Raw genomic sequence first — 12,564 nt, 5'->3', positions numbered from 1 at the left:
CAGTGCCCTCCTTGGAAATGGTGCCCTGATCCCCATCCACAGGTGGCAGAAGCAACATCTGTGTCCTCAACAGGAATATTTACTGCTTGCATTGGAGAACATATTGTAGTTTACTCCCAGTTTTCTCTGCCTTGTACCAAAATTCCAGAGTCTTATCCATGAAAAATGGAATTAGTTATCAAGAACAGCTTTCAAACACCACTGCGTGCTCCCATGCAGTAACACAAAATATTACTTGTTTTCTGAGAAATAACTGCTGTGTTCCCAGAAAATCAGGGCCTTTGCTGTCTGTTTACTTGGGGGAGGTGCTGATTTAACCAGACTCACTCAGTCTTCCAGGCTCATTGGTGTATTTATCCTTGTAACATTCCTGCAAGGTTGGGAAAGTCCACTTGTGCTAATGGGGAACCGTGGAAACATTAAATGACTTGCTGGGGTCACACAGGAAATTTGTGGTGGAGAAAGAAAAGGGAACCAGAGAGGTTTTCCAAGGTCCCCCACTTGTCCCCTGACCTCTTCCCTGTCGCCCAACACCCTGGGGGTTGTTGGTCAGGGCACAGTGAGAGCCTCTGGTGTGTGGCTGGTGTGGAATTCCCCCTCCTGCACAGGCTGAGTCAGGGGTGGGCAGAGCTGTCACCCTGCTCTGCTGTCACCCTGCTCTGCTGTCACCCTGCTCTGCTGCACCTGCTGCCCAGAGCTCAGATCACAGAGTCACAGAGCCACAGAATTTGCTGAGCTGGAAGGGACCCAAAAGCATCATTGAGTCCAACTCCTGGCCCTGCACAGGCCCATCCCCAAGAGTCACACCCTGTCCCTCAGAGCATTGTCCAAACCCTCCTGGAGCTCTGGCAGCCTTGGGACTGTGCCCACTGCCCTGGGGAGCCTGGTCAGTGCCCACCACCCTCTGGGGGAAGAGCCTTTCCTGAGATCCAGCCTAACTTCATGTCATCCCCCAGCTCCTTGAGAGAAATGCAACACTCCAGGTGTTGCAGATGTTTGGCCTGAGCATCCACATACCCATCTGAGGAAACCACGGTGGTTTTGACTAGACAGAAACGTTTATTCCCAGCTGGACTCAGCTGGGTATGATCCCAAGGTGTGGCTGGGTTACACCCTGGGACCCAGTAATTAAATGCAGTTTATGGGGGAAGAAATGGTGTCATGGGGCAAAAGGTCAACAACTCCTGTAAGTCTTTTGAGGGAAGGGAAGGCTTGGTGAGTTGGGCACTCCAGAGGTGTGGGAGAGGAGCTGAATTAGCATCCCAAATCCTACAGCCTGCCAAACAAACAGGAAAATCAGTGTTTAGCTGCTCTTGCTCATAAGGAGGGTTGGAATGAGATGATCTTTAAGCTCCCCTCCAACCCAGACCATTCTGTGGTTCTGTGATAAACACCATAACTATTTGGCTTCTCTGAGAACCATCAGGGAGAGGAGAGGGGAAATCCTTTCAGTGCAGCCAGACCTTAGGGCTGAGGCTGGTGGCAGGACAGACTCATCTCTTGGAGTTTTACACAGACTATGCTCCAAATTTTCCAAGTGAGTTATTTGTCTTATAGGAATCTTCAGGGTTAAATGTCCAAAGTATTTTTTTTCCTTGATCTTTTATTTCTCTCTTATTGATCTCCCTTCAAATAGAAACTACCTGCATAATACCTGACAAAGCTATAAATCCTGCACATATTCAGCCTGATGTTAAGGTTGTTCTTTGGGGAGTTTGGGCTGTTGGAATGAAGCTTTTAATTTGGGCAAGATTTGCATCAGAACAGGCTGTGCAATGCAGTGAGTAAAGCCTGGGTGAGTGCTGGAGAGTGCCTGACAGCACAGCTGACCTCCAAAAAGAAACCTGCCCTCCACCATCTGCTGGAGGAGGTTCAAAATGGACCAACAGAGAAGGTCCACCCACTGAAACCTCCCCTGGGGTCTGCTGAGCCTCCAGAGTAAAAATGACATGCAAAATTTGACTCAGGAGGGCACTGATTGACCCTGAGATCAGCTCAGTTGGTTAACACTTGGTTGTAATAATGCCAAAGTCATGGGTTCAATCCCCTGTGTGGGCCATTGACTGAAGAGTTGGACTCGATGATCCTTGTGGGTCCCTTCTAACTCAGAATAGTCTGGGATTCTGTGATTAGGCTGGAAGAGACACAGGGATATAGGAAGGATTCCCATTTCTCTTTTGGTTTTAGCCTAAACTGACCAAGTGTTCACACACAGAGGTTCATAAAATCATGGAATGGTTTGGGATGGAATGAATCCTTTAAGGTCATCTACTCTCATGAGCAGGGACACCTTTCACCAGCTCAGGTTGCTCCAAGCCCTGTCCAACCTGACCTTGGACACTCCCAGGGATGGGGCAGCCACAGCTTCTCTGGGCACCTGTGCCAGGGTCTGCCCACCCTCATTGTAAAATCTTCTTATTCTTCATCTAAATAGTTCCTGTTTTAGTTTAAAACCATCACACCTTGTTCTCTCACACTGGCCCTGCTAAAACAACTGTCCCTGAAGGACTGAAATGCCACAGTGAGGTCTCCCAAGGGCCTTCTCCTCTTGCATAAGACCTCTCCTTGAACAGCTCCTTCCTTTCAGTTTTGTTCTCAAATGTGTTGTTTTAAAGGGTAAAATATTTCCAGACCTGCACCCTTTGGATGTTTGGGTTTTAATTCAGCCACTAAATAAACAAACAAAACATGTTGAGGACACTCAAATAAACCAAGGCCATGAAAACTTTGGGGCTTTTTCTGTCTGACTGACAGACAGACAGACAGAATCCCTGAACTGCACATTGCAGACGTCACCAGAACCACCACTGTGTCCTTTCCAAAACTTCCCCTTCCCTAAAGCAGAATTTAGGACTTGCTTGTTAAAGTTGGAGTCAGGACGTGGCAAGGGCTGTGCTGACCATGGCAAAGGGGGAGAGATGAGGCTGAGAACAGCCCATGGGATGGGTGGGAGAGAAGGACTGGGCAGCACCTGGGAGCTGGCTCAGAGATGAAAGTGGCTTCTGTTCCACAAAACCAAACCAGAAACAAGACCAAAAGTTGACTCTGAGTTCAGGTTTCTCTTTCAAGAGCAGTGTCCCTGAGCACACATTGAGATTTCCACCTTGGGGTGTTTGTTTTGGGGGCTTCTTGGGGGTTTTCTTTCACCTCTTTGAGATGGGCAACTTTATTGAGCCAAAAAGACGTGGCTTGCAGTTGCATCAGACTTTCCAAACAGACCCCTCTGCTCAGGTCACTGAACTGGACAAGAGCTGAAAAGCCCAAACCCTGAGGTTTGTTATCACCTGAAGGTTCTGGAGACCTGAGTGAGGGCAGCGTGGGGGGATCTCTTGCTGAGCAGGGTGAGCACCTGCCCTGCAAAGCAGCTGCAGCTGCATCCTGGTTTCCCCACCTCTGATGGCAGGAACAGCTGGATGCTGGTGGATTCTGTAGCAGAGTTCTAGAAGAGCTTTTTTTTCTCCCAGGAAGTTACCTCTGAATCTCCCTGATGTGCTCAAGGCTTGTTTGGGGTTGGGTTTGTTCAAACCTGACATTTTGGAGCTTGAGGCTTGGGGAAATACTGAAATATTTACAACCTCACTGGAATCCTACACCCTTCCCTCCCTCTAAAAGTCCTGGGCAACCTCCATCTGGAGCTTCCACCATTTCCTTGTCCTCTTTCAAACCCAACATTGAAAAATACAAGAGAAAAAAAATCTAATTCCATCTTTCTGTATTTACTCCTCAGGGAAAAGTCCTCACAAGCTTTGAAATGTTTAACCCTCGAACACACAAAGTTGTTTAAGGGAGGAGGGGATGAAAAGTTGATTTCTCACAAAGGAAGGTGTTTCCCTGAGCAGGTTTGATGGTGGGAACACTGAGAGATTTGTGGCCTTGAAGTCTTGGTCTACCACAGTCAAAAACAGAACTTACACCCAAGGGCAGTTTCTGACATTTGGGTTGTTTTTTTCTACATTTTAAAGCGAGATAAAAACTAGAAATATAGAAGTTCACTGAAGAAAGACAGCCAAGAATTTTTTTTTTTTTTGTGTGTGGAAAAAGGTGAAAAAAAAGCTTCTGTAATTTCTAAAGAAATACATTTTCTCTCCACTGTTGATGTCTCAAAATGCCTTTCCTACAGATATTTCCCTACCTTCAAATGAGGTTTTGCTCTAAAACATAAAGCTCCAGTTCAAAGCACCCAATTCCCATTAAAAATACCCAATTCAGTCTATCCAAATTTAAACAAATCCCCTGTTTGAAGTGAAAAGGTTTTGTTCAACCAAGAGTTCAACAGCAGACCCTGAACTTCAGTAAATGGCTTTTTTTTTTTTTGTCAAACATCTTCAAACCACTGCACAGGAGAAAGAAAATCTATAATTATAATTAATTTAGTACCCTCAAAATGAGCTTTTATTTTGGGAGCACACCAAAAATGCCAAGGAACAGGAATTGCAACCCTCGAAGGCAGAGGCATTGCATCGGGAGGAGATATTTGTTGGCTTTGCACATACTTTTGCCACTGACAAGAAGCCAGAAAATGACTCAGAGTATTTGTCAGGGGACACAACTTGCAACTGAGAGCCTTGAAAGTGTGAAAACTGAAATGAGAAAATGACGAAGAATTGGGAAACCTCTCAGCAAACAAACAAATAAATTAAAAACCCGCAAAAAAAAACCCTTCTGAATTTTACGTGGTAGTTTCCCTGAGAATATATTTTTAGCTCATGAAAAAGGGGGGAAAAAAGGTAGAAAGAACTTTGAAAAGGGGGAAAGTCACCCATAAAAATACCTTGTTTCCCTTTCTCCTTGTTTTGCATAAAGCAACATATCACCTCACAACTGTAAATGTGCCACAGGGGGAAACTGTGGCTAAAAAAAGGAGGCAAACAAAGCCCAAACTGGTAAAACCTGACAATTGTTGGATTGGACTGAAGCAAATTGTGGACACTGACTGTAAAGTTGGGAACATCTCCCCCCTCTTTTTGAACAGCAAAATTAATGTCTGCTTTGACCTTTAACTAATAACATCTCCACCAGCCTCCTGACCTGCAGGGACCAACAAGTGTCACCAGCACATTTATTTTCCTCCTTTTCCTGGGATCATTTGAAGCCTGGAAGACACAGCAGCTCCCTGGACTGAAGCCTTGCCACAATCATATGTAATTCCCTTGTCTCATGTTACATTTCCCAACCCTAATTGCCTTTGGCTTGCAAAGGACGTGATGCTCATTCCATCAGTGCTGGTGAGGTGTTTTTGTGCTTGGGAGATGTTTCTGTGGAATGACTCCTGGAGGTAACAAGACCTTAGGGGAGAGCTGGGAAGTTTGGGGGTTTTTTGTTATTTACTCTGATGCTCATCTTACCTCATGGATGAGACAGGGCAGGATGGTCTATTTATAGTGCCTGAAGATAAGAGCACAGCTCTCAGAGGGGTTTCATCAGGGGACTTGCCAAGCTCCTCCAGGCACTGCTGGGTGTCACACCAAGGCAGGACACCCCAGGGAGGTCCTGCATCAGCAGGAGCCAAACTCTGGGCTACGTGCTGAGAGGGAGAAGTGGGATGTCCCAGGCAGAACAGGCAGGAGACCAGCCCAGCAAGGCAGTGGAAGTAGAATCACAGAATCCCAGACTGTTCTGAGTTGGAAGGGACCCACAAAGGCCATCAAGTCCAACTCTTCAGTCAATGACCCACACAGGGGATTGAACCCCTGACCTTGGCATTATTACAACCAAGTTTTAACCAACTGAGCTGATCTCAAGTGCTGAGCTGAACCCTCCTGGGGAGCAGAAAGAGGAGAACAGGGTGACCACAGACTGGTGCTTAAAAAGGGGAGTTTCATTTTCAAAAAAATCCTGAGATTATAAATTTGACTCATGACATCAACCAGAGATGGAACATGGGGCTTATTTTTTTTAAAACACTTTTTAAACTGTTTCTCTCCTGCTTCAGTTGAAGCAAAGACTGAAGCCCTTGTCAGAACTGAGTCCTCATCAGAACTGCAGTGAGATGAAAAGGAATAATGGGTACAAATTGAAACAGAAGCAATTTAGATTAGATGTATGGAAGAAATTCTTCCCTGTGAGGGTGGGCAGGCCCTGGCACAGGTTGCCCAGAGAAGCTGTGGCTGCCCCATCCCTGGAAATGCCCAAGGCCAGGTTGGACAGGGCTTGGAGCAACCTGGACTGGTGAAAGGTGTCCCTGCCCATGGCAGGGGGTGGGACTGAGTGATGTTTAAGGTCCCTTCCACCCCAAACCATCCTATTCTATGATTAACCTTAAGATCTTGGAAAACCAGGCCATGGCTTAAGACCCTGCCAGTGCTTCGTGTCAAGTCTGTGGCACCTCTGTAAACATCTGGGTTGAAGAAACTAAACACACAACCCCTTCTTGTCTTCAGCCTCCTTTACAGGGCCTGGTGACCTCCACTAATCACTAATGACTCATTCACAGCCTAAGAAGTCTAAGAGGTAAGAACCAAGCAAACCAGAGGCAAAGCACATGGTCACAGATTCCATCCATGCCGAAGCTGGATTAGCAATGAGGGCTTGGGACTTGCAGGTTTAGTTTCCAGTGTCACCTTCCAGTTCTCCAACCTTTACAGCATCCCTTATGCTGCCTTCCTGCAGCTGGTCCTGAACTCCCCCATCTCCAGCAGTGAGCTGGGCTTCATAAAGCTGATGCCATGAGGAAATAGCAGTGCAAAAGGCTTCCAAGAAGACCTGACAGAGACAAGTGAGGGCAAGAAGTCCTGAACAGCTCCAGGAAGCTTTGTTGCTGCAGGAATGTTGCAAAATATGAGCAGCTTTGGCCTAGGCAGGGAATAAGGAAACCACAGGCACACATAACAATCATAAAACCACTATCTCTCCCTCAGGAGTGCAGGAAACAAACACAGATGTTTTCTTGGCTAGGAGAAGCCAAATCAACTCTCCAACAGCCCTTAATAATATAGCAAAAGAGTGATGCAAAGCTGCTTGGGCACTGAGAGCCTTTAGAAGTAAAGCAGGAGGACACTGCCCGTGGTTCAGGTCTAAAGGGAACAAGGGGAGCATTCCCTCCCTGCTGCCTCTTTTGGATGCCACTTTCTAGTCAAAAATCTCCCTGGAACAAAACTGAGTTTCCCAAGAGCTCACGAAGTAGCATCACTGTGTCTGTGCCTCTCACTGGGGCTACAGAAGGATGGCAGAGCCAGAACCATGCCCTCTGCCACTGAGGCAGAGGCCCTGCACTCACAGGCAGTTCTTCTGAGAGCCTGTCAGGCACAGAACAAAGTTTTCAAAGAACCAAGGCCTTGGTCAGTGCAGTCTGACTCTCAGGGAGGTTGGGCTGAGTTGAATCTTCTGGCTGTGGAGCTCAGGCCAGAAGAGCTGTGGTTGTCTGTGACACCAGGAGAAAATGCTTCCTAGGCAGCAAAGTGCCTTTCCACTCTCAGGGGCACTATCAAGTGATCAGCAGATCATCTTTTCTCTGGTCAGGGGCCAGAGTGATGGAGGATGCCCAGTGCTCCTCCATCAGTTCCAGGAAGAGACTGGTTTCCCTCAAGAGTTCTGTTAAAGCTGGATGGGAGCAGGTGACCCAATGTTGCACTTAGTAAGAAACCTCCTGCAATTTCCAGTTTTGGAAAGGAAAATCATTGCTTTCCCTCCTGACTCAAAGGTCTCACCTAACTCCAAAAGGACCAGGTGCTGAGGTCCTGAGCTGACAGGAGGAGAGGAAACGGCCTCAAGTTGTGCCAGGAGAGGTTCAGGATGGACATCAGGAGAAACTTCTGCACAGAAAAGCTGGTCAGACATTGGAATGGACTACTCAGGGAGGTAGTGGAGTCTCCAACCCTGGAGGTGTCCAAGGAACAGCTGGATGTGGCAGTCAGTGCTCTGGGCTGGGTTGGCCACAGGTTGAGGGTCTCTTCCAACCTTCATGACTCTGTGACTCTCTAATTCTGTGTGTTCTCCTGCAGACCCAACATGTGTGACATCAGAGCCAAACGTGACTGCTCCAGGAGCAGCAATCACAGCCTCAGCTCTTCAGTGCCCCTCTATAAACCCTCTGTGTGGGCACCCCTGGGCACACCCTGCCCTGTGGGCCATCCTGTTTCCTCAACAGTATAAACCCTCTCAGTCCAAGTGCACCCAGAAACCTTGGAAGGAAACAGCCCCATCCAACAGGCCAAGATCTGCAGCCAGTGGACCCCAGAGCCTCTCCCTTCCTGTGCAAACACCAGCCCACAGAGGGATTAATCATTCCTCAGAAATAGTACAACCCACTGCAGGTTTCTTGGCACATCTCCCATCTCCTCCAAGTCAGGGAGCTCTTCACAGAGCTTGAGTCATCTTCCCAGGACCTCTCTTCAAGCCCATACTCATCACCTTCCAGGTGAGCAGCCAGCAGGACTTTCACTTCTCCACTTTTGGCCCAAGCAAATATCCTGAAGAGGAGGAGAACAGCTGGCTGTGGTTCAGTGGAAGCCTCACCCCACAGGGCACAGCAGCACAAATTGATTTGCCTCAATTTGCTGGGGATAGAAAATTGTGTTGGTTTTGTGTCCTCTGGAGTTTAACAAAATTCTTCAGCGTTCAGGAGTAAGAAGAGTACAAATAAAACTAGGGAAAAAAAACCCAAAATCAGATTACTGGTTGAGCTCATATTCACAAAAAGAATTTTTAGCACAAAATGTCCTTTCTGAGAGGTCTCCTAGAAAATAAAAAAAAATTTCTGGCCTCTCTGTCCATGAACTTCCAAGCAGGGCAGTGCCAAAGTGCCCCAGCTGAAGCAGCAGCACTGCCCTGGTGTCTGTCCAGGAGCTGCACTCTGGGATTCTCGGGTGCCAAGCAGGTCAGGCCAAAGAAACTGTTTTAAAAAACCCACATTTACAATTAAAAGAGTATAAATTCACCCCCTGATTTAGTTTTTTCCAGTGCAGATTTGTGCTTTTACTTACATCCTAGAAAGACTGAGCTTGGTGCAAATTAAACTAAACCACTGGTAATTAAAAGGAAGGAATAAAGGCTAAAAGAGGGTTTCAGCAGCATATGGAGCCACCTCACCTTAGACAAGAGAATGACAAAAAAAATTACTTTTCTGAGCACAATCAGACCAGAAAGTGAGACCCAAATCAAGCCTGAACAGAAATGAATGTTCTGTTAAAGAAATAAGGATGGTTGGGCAGATGGACATGCCTTTGCTCACCAACTTGTACCTCAGCCCTACTCAAGGTGCTCCCAACAGCCTCTTGCTGCAAGTTAAATATCTATATAAGGCTCCAGATCAACTGCACTGAAAAAAATATGTGGGGTTTTTTCCCTCAGGGTCAAGTGGAAACAACTGCAGAGTTGAAATTGGATCCATTTGTGAACCTGAAGTTAAGGTGAGAAATAAATCTGACTGTTGTTCTCCAAGCTCTATCAATGATTCACCCACAAAAGGGAGCCAGAGGCACAAAGATAGAGGTTCAGGTCAGGGACCCAAAGGCAAGTGGTGCTCACATCCATAGCCTAAATCAGGATCTACCATGAAGAAAACTCTCTCTGGTGGCATTTTTATTTTCCAAGAGTGATTTTAATTTCGAGTAGTACATTTTGCAAGCAAGAATTTCTCAAAATGCTTTTGTGTCTGCTCATCCCTCCCATGGACTCCATGAAGCAGCATTTTCCCTTGGCTTGCTCTGGCTCTTGCATTGCTGCAATTATTCATGAGGCACCAGCTTGAATCACTTCCAGCAGAAATTATAGGAAGTTGTGTACAGTGAAACTTCCACTGACACTGAAACAAAGGATTTAGTTTTTATTACACCTGCAGGGATTTGAAGTTCTTCACTGAAACTCAGAGAGGGTTAAAGAAACTTGTGATCAACTTGTTCCAAAGCAGCATGAAAATTCCTTGTGTCTTTCTCTAGACCACATCAAATGAAGTCCACCATTCTGAGGGGATTAAGAGTTTGCTTTCAGAGCTACATTTCAGCAGCATTTATGGGCTCATCAGGATTCCCATCTGCTCCTGACAATGTCCCACCACGTGCTTGACTCGGTGGCTCCAGAGCACTGCTGGAGTCAGTCCCCCCTCAGGAGGAGGAGGATGTCTCAGCAGACCAGTCCATGCAGTTTTCCCATCCCAAACTCAGAGGTTTTGTGGTTTATTTAACATTAACTCTACCACCACCAAAAGGGTTTTTTCACCAAACCAAAGGATGTCAGTTATGGGAGCAGAGGATTTCTATCTGTGGGTCTCAAATCAGATATTCTGGGGTATAAATCTCATTTAAAGTTCAGTGCCAAAGGCACATTAAATTTATATTTATAGCACATCAACTATTCACCTCAATTTCACAGATTCAAAATATGCTCCAATGGTGAACCTCAACAAATGAGTGACTAAAATATACAGTGTTTTATGTCACAGCTTTAATTGTTCCTACATCATTCAAGTCCTGCAATGGGCTTTTAAAATGGTAAAGATTTCCAATGGCAGATGGAAAAATTGAAACCGTTCTGTACTCTCATAAAAAAAGTTGCTCAGCTTTAAAAATGCAATGGATTAAGTGCTGATTTAGGAGTGTTTTCTTCGTTCAGTGTTTGCTTTTCATCAGGAACTGCAGGGACAGGACAAGGGGAATGGGTTCAAATTGAGAGAGGAGGGTTAGATTGGATATTGGGAAGAAATTCTTGGCTGTGAGGGTGGGCAGGCCCTGGCACAGGTTGCCCAGAGAAGCTGTGGCTGCCCCATCCCTGGGAGTGTCCAAGGCCAGGTTGGACAGGGCTTGGAGCCACCTGGGCTGGTGGAAGATGCCCCTGCCCATGGCAGGGGGTGGAAAGGGGACGGTCTTTAAGGACCCTTCCAGCCCAAACCATTCCATGATCTCCTACTGTGTTGAAGTGTCCCCTGCCTTGGGCTGTGAGGGGGAAGCAAAGCCCATGGAAAGGCTGAGGGAGGGCAGGACTGGGGTCCAAGAGAGCTGGAGAGAGACTTTGGACAATGGATAGAGGGACAGGACAAAGGGAATGGCTTCCCACTGCCAGAGGGCAGGGCTAGATGGGATATGGGGGAGGAATTCTTGGCTGTGAGGGTGGGCAGGCCCTGGCACAGGTGCCCAGAGAAGCTGTGGCTGCCCCATCCCTGGGAGTGTCCAAGGCCAGGCTGGACAGGGCTTGGAGCACCCTGGGCTGGTGGGAGGTGTCCCTGCCCATGGCAGGGGGTGGAAGGGGATGAGTTTTAAGATCTCTTCCAACCCAACCCATTCCATGATTCTATAAATCATGCAACAATTAACTCCATCCTGCTGGAGAATTTCAAATAAATTTGCTTTTCCTCTGTTGAAAGTCTCATGTAGCCACTGGCTTTCCTTTAACTTGGAAAATTTGGTGTGGAGTGAGTGAAATTCCCTCCAAAATGGTCCAACATCCCCCCAGGATGGAGCAGGCAGAGCCCACAGGTCCAGGAACTCGATTCCTTGGGGTATGTGCTGGATCAGGGCTCCAGCTCAGTTCTGCTTTAGCATAAAGGTGGAAAATCACATTTCTCATCCTCCTTGGGGAAAAGAAGCACCAAATAACCAAGCAAGTGTCTCACATTTGTTCTTTCCTCATTAAAGCAGCTGTTCCTGTTTCAGTCCTGCAGCAAGAAGGAAGCTCCACTCAATTACTGTTCTCTAAACACTTCACAAATGCCAACAGATGTCAATGGAAACCTTTCCAGCCCCTTCCTCGGGGTCCTCTTTTCAAACACCTTCTGGGAGGAATTCAGACATGACCTCAGCAGGGCTGGAAATCCCCAAAGCAGATGGAGCTCAGTAGCTCTTCCCCAGCACAGAGATGTGGGGAGGAAGGAGGGATGAGCTTTGGGGCTGCCAGGAAGCCAAATTCACCTTCCCACAACCCAGAGAGGGGTGGAAGAGGAAGAGAAGGCAGCAAGACAGGTCCTGGGTGAAGGGAGAGCCACAGAGGGTGCACAGAGGGGCTGGATCAGCAGGAGAGCTGCTGATGTTGAAATCCCAAAGCTGCCTTGCCCTCCACCTTGCCCCAATGACAGGCACATCCCATGGCACAATCTCCATGTTCTCTGCACATCAAGCTGGGAGTTACAGCCCCAGGTTTGAGTTTGCAGGAGGAAGCTCATGGAAAATCTTAGTTTCTTGCCTAGAAGGAAGAAAACAAGCTTGTTTTGGGGAAGAGGGTGGGAACCAGATAAGCATGCCCAGAGCAATGAGTGATAAGGAGAATATGCAGAGACAAGTGGAGCTTCTCAAGAGGAAAAACAGAGGAAACTTGGAAGGGAAATGATATACTGGAAATGAGGAAGCTTTCTAGGGTGTCACTGGAATTCTTTTCACATGATACGTAATGCTCTGAAGTGGTTCTGGCTGAAGTGATGCCTTGGAAAGAACGTGTTTTGCTCCTTCTGTAATGGAGAAATTGTGTTTGCTGGGGGCTCAGCCTCTGTGTGGAGTCATGGGGAATCAGGATCCACTCCTGAAGGTGACACAGAGATATAAAAGCATTGAGATGATGCAAAGTTGGTGTCTTCCAAGCCACAATTATTCAGACAGGGTGAGGCTGGGCCAGAGCCACAGCCCCTCTCTCTGGACTATC

The sequence above is a fragment of the Pithys albifrons genome, chromosome 20 (assembly GCF_047495875.1).
Source record: "Pithys albifrons albifrons isolate INPA30051 chromosome 20, PitAlb_v1, whole genome shotgun sequence".
Taxonomy (NCBI): Eukaryota; Metazoa; Chordata; class Aves; order Passeriformes; family Thamnophilidae; genus Pithys; species Pithys albifrons.
Note: the sequence above shows the minus strand (reverse complement) of the source record.